At 30.6% G+C, this 10,819-nt stretch overlaps 1 protein-coding gene across 1 annotated transcript in view; it reads right to left on the reverse strand.

The window, feature by feature from the left end:
• The window catches only part of aop (anterior open), a 39,604-nt gene extending 29,019 nt beyond the window's left edge, over window positions 1–10,585 (reverse strand). The window contains exon 1 of the mRNA XM_065499305.1: window positions 8,457–10,585. The gene's annotated coding sequence lies outside the window, so the exon portion shown is untranslated. The remainder of the gene's footprint in view (window positions 1–8,456) is intronic.
• Window positions 10,586–10,819: the final 234 nt, after the last annotated feature.

Below are 10,819 nucleotides of genomic sequence, written 5' to 3' on the forward strand. Positions count from 1 at the left end.
AGGGTTCTATAGTTGAAACAAAAAATCTATTTATAAAAAGTCGACTTTTGTTAACTTTCGCCTTTTTGTAAATTTTTTAATAGTCGACTTATGACTTTTGCTATTTCTAAAAAGTTTACTTTTTTTAGACTTTTAATCATTTTTCATGCAAAAATATTATTGCTAGATTAGATGAGAAAAACAATTTTTTTAAATTTTTCAAAAATAAATTTGTCGACTTTTTTTAGTAGTTGACTTTTCGACTTCGATTGCTCAACTTTTTCCGATCAAAAAGTTGATTTAGACTTTTTTCAGGAAAATTGATTTGATTTAAGACTAATGGATTTGAATTAAAGAAAGCTCGAATTCATTCCTTTGAGATTTAGATCTATAAAGAATAAAAACAATTAATTCAATACGTTTGAAATACTAAGGAATAAAGCTTAAGAATTAATTCGTAATGAATTCTTTAATGGAATGATTATGAGATATAATTTAATTTGATTTAAAATTGATTTTTTTTAAACTTTGAATAGCTGTAATTCACAATGGATTTAATTCATAATGGAATTAGTTCATAATAAAATCCATTCAACATTTGATTGGCTCAAATTTTATTAATTCAAATCTAATCCAAATTCTTCATTAATTTTTTTGTTTATCTTTTAATCATTTACAAAATGAATAGATTTGAATTTAAGGAAAATTTAACTCAAAGGAATGAATTCAATAAGTTTAAAGTATAAACAATGTATTCTTCATTCAATTTGTTTTTATGTTTTAATTATTTGCAAAATTAATAGATTTGAATTGAAGAAACATTAAGGAATGAATTATATAAAGAAATAGTTATTAATGAATTCGTAATGAATTTTTCAATGAAATGGCTAAGAGATAAAATTGAACTTGATTTAAAATATTGAATTAATTCTTTTAATCAGTGAATTTTCCTAAATTGGTCCTTAAATCGAATAAGTATTTAAAGTATGTTTTTAAAGTCTAGTTTGCCCGATCAGTTACTCTCACTACCAACATTTTCAGCTAAGACCATATGACCAAAATCTTGATGACTCTCTCCCTCACTTTTTCAAACATATGGTCAAATGTCAACAAATTGTTAAACACCACATAGATATCTATAGTAATTCATAGAAACTTTTCGGAAATTTCCCATAAGACATAAGAAGACATCAAACCTGGCAGCTCTGGTATATAGAACAAAAATGCCCCAATCATTTATATATATTGCAGTTTATGTCAATTTTAAAACAACAACATTAACAGCCAGCAACAATTGCATTTAAGTTGTAAGTGGAGCACATCCATAACAAGTCAAGTGAAAACTAGTTTTGCTTCCGCATACGGTGCCAGTGATTAGCTCAAGTCAGTGGTTAGATTAATTATAAAGAAAATAAAGAAATATGGGAATATAAAGACAGAAAAACTAAATAAAAACAACAACAACAACAGAAACAGAAACGTACTACATGCAAAAGATATTGGACATACAGCAAACCTACTACTTATACACTCAAATCAAGAGAATTGAGCGTGATATAGTAGAGAGTACTTATATGATGAGAGTACATACATATAATGCAATTACATTACGTATTTCTTACTTACTTACTTACTAACTAACTTGCTTTATTACGAGGGTAATGCAGAAAATCTGTTTCAAATTAGCGTTACTGTTTGTGTTTTGAATTTAAATATATAACGGTTAGAATTGCAGCATTTCAGGATGACTATAAATAATTCGGATTGGGTGCTGTAAGTACTAAAGAAGGTTCTTCATTCATCGAATTGCTTCATTATACTCAAATCTGTATGTTTAACGGGATGCTAATTTTTAGAAGTCATCTGAGTCTCATCTGAGTCAATGAGCCCTAAAAATATTCCCATATTTGGTTCCGTAATTCAAAAACCAACATACAGATTCCCAGATTAAGGTTTCATCGATACATTCTTCTCAGGATTTTGCGATGTATGCATATCGGGCCAATCATCGTTTGGTTGGACTTACATTTATGGCATGGTAGGACAATTTATCGGCAAAGTACTCTCTTGGTTTAAAGGAGCTTACTGATCCATTCGAGATCTGTCTCAAATGATCGATATTTCGATCTACAGAGAGAATATTACAATACTTTTTTGAACTGAAATTATCAAGAATAGTTCGCGAGCGATATTTCGCAAATATTTCTCACAAAAAAACTCGATTTCGATAGTCGTTCTCCTACTGCCAACATACTTCAGGAGCTAATCTTTTGTTCAGATTCCATAACAAAATATCGATAATGATATCTACAGCCAAGACTTTTTTTTTAAAAAATGTTTCCTTTGAGAAATTATCGAGAATGCTTCGCGAACGATCATAAATTTCTTGACAATATCTAGTTCAAAACAGTTTCAAGAAAATATTCACAATTGTGACTTCTTTTTTCTTAACCATTTTTGTTTTGAGAATAGTAAGGCAGATTGGTCAAGAGAGAAGGAAATGTTTCGCTAGAGATCATAAAGTTCTCGACAAATTCTAGTTCATTAATTTGCAAGCAGCAAATTTGTAACTTTTACTATGAGCTCGCTCAGACAAGATGGTGATGTGAACCCATCTGTACGATTACCATAGTGATATGGCCCCGACTAAACCGAGGCCTGACACGCTTACATATTTGGCAACCATGCAAGGAAATTTGTCCCCATAACGACTTCTGTAGATGCTGACAAAATGAAGAGGATGACCATTTTACATCTTCTTTCCCGGCATTAGGATATATAAGCATCAGCATCTGGGACATCGTTCCTTCAATAGTCTTTCTGAGCTATCGTATATGAAGTTAGAATGCTTTAATGCCTTTATTAGGAAAAAGCAAATTGCCACTCAAGCCAGACACGGTAATATCCACGGAGTGACCTAGTCTCCGTTAAATGACTGGTGTACACATACTTCTTCTCTTCTGACCTCTTTATTTCAACTATTCCTTTACTCTATCTGACTTTCCCCTTCTATTTCATCTCTGTCTGGCCATCTTTTATTTCAATTTTCACAAAGGGACCTACAGTATGGACCCAAGTGAGCTGCTCTCTTTACTGTCTCTACCATGCGGCTCCTGTTAACCTAGCCAACAGTTTCGACAGAGAAGTATTCAGAATTGTGAGCTTTTTTATTCTTAAAGATTTTGTTGTAAGTCGTCGTCTTCTTACGCCATCGTCACTTCCGTACCAGATTAAAGAAACTGGTTGAAGTTTATCTTTAATCTAGTACGAAGATGTGGATGGCATAAAACGCGAGTGCCTTGCACGATATGACTGATCCTTTGTACTGTTTTGTCAGTTTACATTGATTACAAATAGAGCTTTTTTAAAATAGAATTTGTTGCCCGATCAGAAATATATAATTGAACATCTGTTGTTAAGCCAGCCTATTCTTAATAAGGGCGGAAATTTTTATTATATTGAGCGATAATGCAGTTTACAATGATTACAAAAGAGAGCTTTCTCAAAAAAAAAAAAAACAATTTGTAGACTTGATCAGGAATATATATAATTCAACATCTGTTGATATGCCAGCCTATTCTTAATAATGGCGGAAATTGATATTCTATATTTCTCATTATCCCCCCGAATACATTACAAACAATGACAACAATAACATTATCTTTGTATCATCGATGAATGTAGTGTAAGTATTTAATAATTTATTATTTGTTTATATTGTAAATACATATACATACATATAAATATATACACAGATATGTATGTAAATATGCACATACATATTTACATACATATGTATGTTAAAAGTACATTTCCTACTATTCCGTAATTCTTAACTGATTGTGAGCAATTTTTGTATGCCAGCTTGCCTGCCAGTGTATGAGTATAGTATTTTATTTTTTATTTTTTTTCTTCTTGTAGTCGTTTACAAGTTTTGTATCGATAAATATTTCTCAGCTGTTGTTGTTGTTAGTCGTTTGTCTTTATTTTTTTTTTTTATATGTATATTTTTTGTGGAGCAATGCGGAAGTGAAATTCGCGTTTATATATATTATTTTTCTGTATTTACTTAACTTTTGTGCTCTTTTTGTGGTAATTTTTTTTTTATTTTTTTTTCGAAATGTACATTTGTGCTCATCGTACTATATAGCTGGGGGTATATACAACTGCACATACATACATAAATAAATATATTTTGAGGAATACAGTAGACAGACAGACCCACCCGTCCACCTCCCCGATAACACAACAACAACATAAAATATATTCATACGTAGATATAGTCATGACTTCTACTACTATCCTCACCATTCCTATTCTCCTCTTCATCATCATCACGATCGTCTCCATCATCATTACGAGAGTGCCTAACTATAAAAAATTCATATGTTTGTATGTAGAATACATATCTAGAATATCTTTTAGAATCTTTAGCAGCAGTAGCAGCAGCAACACAACGATTCGATAATTATAACGATCGCTTAACGTAAACTTGCCATATGGATGGCTCTTTTTTTCTTTTGAGTAGTTGATTAACCTACACACAACTAAAGCAGAGAGTATGGAGAGCAAAATAATATTCAAACCAGACACACTGACAAAAAAAAATTTTTGAAGTAAAATAAATAAGATACAATTTAGTCGAAAAATTCGAATTTAAATTTTTCTAACAAAATTGTATCAGCAAACGATTTGTCAACAAACGAATATAAATCACAGTTTTGTTATAGTTTCATATATTTTTTATGTCATAATTCTAAATCATAGAGAAATACACATAGAGCGGCAACTAGAAAAAAACTCAAACAAAAAAATTACTCAAAATAATCACACATACTACGAGTATTGTTTTTGTTTTCACATAGTTTTTTTTTACTATTACATATATTCTCAGCACTTAAGTTTTTGACAACTGAGTTAGGTCTTTGATAGTAGAGTTTCCGATCTATGTGTATTTATCTATCTTCCAAAAGCATAAAGAAATACACATAGAAGAGAAGGAAACATGAATAATAAATTTACTAATCCATTCTCACCATTTAGGTTTTTGACAACTGAGTTAGGTCTATGGTTGAAAGAATTTCGTTGGAAAATATAAGATTCTTTTAATAAAGTCGAAATTAATATATCTTTTGTTAATTTGATGAGTTGCATGAGCTAATAATTTCATAAAAATATGAGGTAAATTCTTTTACTTTAAAACTTAATAAATTTAGATATGTAAGCAATTGTTTTTCCAAGTGTAGTATTGTATTATTTTATTTCCTTCTCAGTTTGCTGCTAATTGTTTAGCTAACTACACTCTATAACAATTTTACTCATAAGAACATTAATTACTCTAGTATGCTAAGAGAGCGAATGTGGGGGCATGCAGGGGAGGTTGAGGGATCTTGTTCTTTTAATGTTAGAGAATGTCAGATAGACAACTAAAAGGTATTTGTAGAAATAATAAACAAAAACAACAACGTCAGGTGCGACTTTATCTATGTATGTACGAATAAAGCTTAATATAATAATATTTTCGTATCCGCACAATAAAAATATAACAAATCAAGCAGCCAGTCAGCCAACCAACCAACAGACAGGCACTTGGTCAACTAGAAAGTGAACTAAACGTCTCCATACCAGAAGCAGGAACTGTCATTAGTTTTGCTCGTAAGCTAATAAATACAACACAATTTGTAATGGTTGTTGTTTAGATAAGATTTTTTTTTTTATTTTTTTTGTTATTATATTAGTGTTTTTGTAGAACGAGAAGATATACATACATTCGTTATTCGTAGATTTATACTCAGTTGCGTGTAAAACGTCATAACTGCAAAATGATGTTTATAGTTGTTAGTACTTGAAAGCATTTCCTTGATTAAATGATTTTAGATAAACCAAACGTTTGATTAAAATTCCGGTTATTTTCAGAGTTGGAGGGTTTTGGGAAATTTTAAGTTATTTCAAATCGAAATACTAAAACCCATTATCACCCTGTTTTAACCTATATATAACTATTTAACAGTATAAATATAACTTAACATATAACCATACATTATGTTAAAAGGGGTAAATGTTATTTTATTAAACAATAAGTTTTAATTGCAACTTCAAAAATTATAACAAAATTACTTAAGCATTCAAATCGTTATCTTTAAGTTTTAAAACTATGCGAATAGCAAATTAACAATTTTGGCGAATTCATTAGCCACCAAAGACTACCTTTTGGTTACCTTTAATCTGCTAGCAAAGGTAATTGAAAAACATAAATTTCACAGGTATTGCATAGCCAAACATATCGTTATTCCTACAACTTTGCCAGTTGCTCTTTAAACACATCAGATATGGTATTGCAGTCGATCGTCTCAAAAAACTTTCCTTCCATTCCTTTTTAAAAAACTATTACATTCCCACCCCAATTGCATCTTCGCTCCGGAACGATCCGAGTGTTACTCGTTCAAAGATTTTTAACTTAGAGACAACTTTACCAACCGGAAGTTTTTTTCCCGAGGGAAGAACTTTCGACGACAGCAGACCTGTTACAATAACAACAATAAAACTTTTCGAGATCAATAATCATTATCGAATTATATGGAAGTATAAGAGAGTTTATCTCTGAGATTCTTATGATAATTTTAATTAGTTAAGCTTCCTTTCGTATTGTCTACATTGGAATAGCCCCGTGATGTCCGGATTTGCCAACTGTTGAGGCAAGTGTCCTACGCCAGAATTTTTGAACTCATTTAAAAGCATTTTCTCAATACCTATGTTTCTTCTTTGATGTATTTTAAGGCAACCAATATCTAGAGCAATAACATCTGAGAAATCTTGTGATCAAATGGGCAGGGGCATCTTATAAAAAACGAGAAACAGAGAATTTCATTTTCCAAAGTTTATGCAGTGTTCATTATCCACAATTGCAGTATTTCCGGGGGCATCTTCAGAATATATGAACCAATACCGTAGGGAACAAGGTTCTTGAAAAATATTATTTATACGAACAGTTCGTATAAAATCGGTTATTGTGTCCAACTTACAAATTTTCCCCATCAAAGACAACTATCGGTTATTGTGCAAGAAAACATAGATGGAACTGATATTAAGAGATGGATGGATCATTAATTCTATTTGAAAATTAGTGCGCCAAAATAACTTTTGTTTTGGATGATGCGTATTTTGACAATACTTCATCTTTTGTTTTGAAAAAAAACCTATTTATAAGATCGAGAGAGGTTCATGAATCATAGATTCATGCAAATGAGCTTAAAACTAAGCAGCTATTTTACTTTAATACGGATTTGGCACCTAATAACTTATTTTAAACTAAATTGTTTTCGGCGCTTAAAAAAAACGCATGTTTTCGAGTTGCTTCCTACATTGTAGACGCTTGAAAATATAGGTGATATGTTTAAACTCTTATCTTGGAGTTCGGTCGTTCAGAGGATTAATGGTGCCTAGTACATTGCTTCAAACTCATGCACAAGTGTATTGATCTACATGTAGATGAAATGATCATGCTATTTTTGATGTTCAATATTTGTTTGTTAAAGTATGATAAATAATAATATGTTATATTTGAATCGTAGATCCATGTAATTGATCAAAAACTTAACAGCAGTTTTTCACTAATACGGATTTGGATCCCAATAATTTCTTTATTATCCGAGCATTTCAAAAGCACGTTCTCGAGTTTCTTTCTACACGATAAACGCTTGAAAAGATAGCTGGTGTGTTCAAACGTTTGTGTTGGATTTCAGTCATTCGGAGGTTTGCCGAGTGGTGCCTAGTACATTAGTTCAAACTTAAAAATGTAATGATCTACATGCAGATAAAAACGATCATGCTATTTTTGATGTCCAATACGAGTTTGTTAAAGTAAAGCTTATAAATAACATGATAAATGATAATAAAATAACAGCAAAATGTTAAATATGAATCGTACATCCAAGCAGCAATTTTTCACTAATACGGACTTGGCTCCCAATAATTTCTTTAAAATTCAATCGAATCCGAGCTGGAAAAAGCATTTCAAAAACATGTCCTCGAGTTTCTATCTACAGGATAAAAAGATTGCCTAGTAGGTACATCAAACTCATGCAAAAGTGTAATGATCTACATGCATTATTTGACTGTTAAAATAGGTTCAACTAATATGTTAGAAACTGGATTCTGACAGATGTGTGATCTAAACCAATATAAGACAAACTAACCTATGCAATGCTAATTTAAATTTGAAATTCGAAAGCAATTAAGTACGTAATAAATTGTTCATACGTAGACCTGGTTAAGCTCAACTCCTCAATAGAGAATTTGTGAAAATATCTAACTGCTACTTTGCTTCAAGCAATAATAAATTTAATCTTATTTACTCTTATATTATTATATGTACTATAATATACAGTGTATACTTATGATTAAAATACTATTATAAACATTTGAAAATAATAATAATTGTATGCACATAATTTTAGCTGCGTCAAATATTTACTTACCGATAATGTTTACTGCCTTTTTCAAAATTAAACACGCTTTAGTATGCGATCATTCAGCAAGAACTGTCACAGGTTTGCAAGTGATACAGCCAAACAATACGGAAATGGAAGGAACAGAACTAACAAACGATGCGATAATTCAAATGCAACAAATGCTGTAATATAAAATCACTTCCAGGTGATCCAGGCCAGCCTTTCTAAGTTAACTTTCGTCTTAACAACTAAAGGTGGCGGGGGCTGTGCGAAATGTGTTTTAGAAACGAGAAAAAGTTCCGGTTTGAAATTTTACAGCTCGCGAGTAAAATATAATAGAAATACTTTTGCAGCTTTATAAATTTGTATTAAACTGTTTTCATTTATTATTACTATTTAGCTGATTTTGTTTAATGTCCACTCAGCATTCTTGTTTCCTCTTTAGTACTTTGTTATGAATTTTTGAATTTGAAGTGCATTGAGCATGAGAGTGTAAAAAAAGAGTTTATTTCTTGCTGCTGCTTCTTCTTCTTTAAATGCCTTAGTTTTTTATTGTTGTTATTTTATTATTTTTAGTGTTTTGCTTGCTTACACTTTAGGTTTCCTTTTTGTTGTTGTTGCTGTTTTTGGTTTGACTCTTTTATAGTGTGTTCTTTTTCATTAAATGCACTGAGAGTTGTGTGTTGTGTTGTTCTCGTGTGTATGTACGTTTGTGTGATTGTTTATTACTTCTCTGTTGTGTAAATATTATTACTTCCGTCTGTTTTTGTTTTTAGTATTTTTTTTTAACTTTTTTTCATATATTTTTCTTTGTTTCTTTTCTATTAAGTCTTCTTAGTAGAGGTTTATTCATTCGCTTTATTATCTTGTACGCTTTCTTGCTCTCTGTGCAATGCAATTTGCCCTTTGTATTTGTTTTGAAGTGTATTTTTTTGTTTTTGTTTCTTTTTACTCTTCTCTTGATGCCTTTATATTTTTATTTTATTTAATTTTACTTTATTTAGTTTGTTTGCTTGCTTGGATTCGTGTTTATTTTGTAGATTTGTTGTGGCTGCCTGATTATTGCTGTTGTTACTTTGGTATTTCCGTTTATCATTCCATAGAAAATAAAATAAGTAGGTATTTTCTTCTTTTTTTCGTTTATGTAGTTTGTATTTATTATTTTGTTGCTTAACTTATAAATAAATATAAAAAAACAAAACTCTCAGCACTGACACTTTAAACGAGAATGTGTGTTTATGCTTTTTTATTTATTTAAACTTTAACGTTATCTGTCAAATGTTGTTGATTCGTGTTAATTGATGTTTATCATACCAAAAACAACAAATTCATAATATGTATTGTTGTTGTTGCTTGCTGCTCTTTATTTTCATCCAATTTTTAACTGTTATACTATAAATCTACGATATTTAGTAGTTTATTTTTAGAGGGAAGACCACAGATAGTAAGTAGATGCAATAGAAATGCAAATCAACATAAAGTTATTGCTGTTTGTTGTTGTCCAGTGTTTGTCATTCAATAAAAATTTATATCACTTTTATTTTAATCATGTGTTTCATTAAAAAACTTAATATGTAGTATATTTAATTATTTTGACACGGAAATTTCTTTTAATTTTTCTTTCTAAGACACCAAGAATTTGTTTATTATTTTCTTGCATCCGTCTTTAAATAAAAATGTTTATTTGTTGTTCACTGTTAGCCACTATTAGAATATATTTTTAAAACTCAAAAATAATATACAAAATCAACTTTTTTCTTTATTTTTTAATAATAATAATTTCTATTTATTATTTTTATTATTATTTCTTTATTCTCTCTCACCAAACCGACGTCATCGGCGGCTTACTATCGACTGGCAACAAATGTCGAAAACACAACAAAGTGAAGCCGATAATTCTGGTTGAGTGCGGCAACGGCGTGCATGAATGTGTATGTGCGTATTGTTGTTGTTGTTTTCGTATGAGAAGAGAAAGACCAGCTAGCAAGCAACAAACATATACTAGCGACAACCGACCGCAGTCGTAAGAAAATCACTAGACAGAAATCGTTTTGAACTGAAAGAAAACAGGCAAGCATTCAGTGGGAATTCAGAGAAGTGTGGAAAAAGTGTTAGCACTCGTAGTTTTTTTCAATTGAAACAGTGACGAATGCTTTTACTCATTCGTCCGACGAACATTTTACACATTGTACTACTCTATATAGGGATTCGTTCCCGTTTAGTGTGGGGATAATAATGCCGGGAATTTTTCAGACTTTTTTGCATTTCCAAACTTTAAGTAGGTAGGTACATTATTTTAAAGGTAGTGAGAAATTTTTCGGAATCACCTAATGTACACTTTTAGTGAATTGTTTCCCCAGAAACACAACATATAGGAAACCCTAATTTCA

This window comes from Calliphora vicina, chromosome 2 (assembly GCF_958450345.1).
Source record: "Calliphora vicina chromosome 2, idCalVici1.1, whole genome shotgun sequence".
Classification (NCBI taxonomy): Eukaryota; Metazoa; Arthropoda; class Insecta; order Diptera; family Calliphoridae; genus Calliphora; species Calliphora vicina.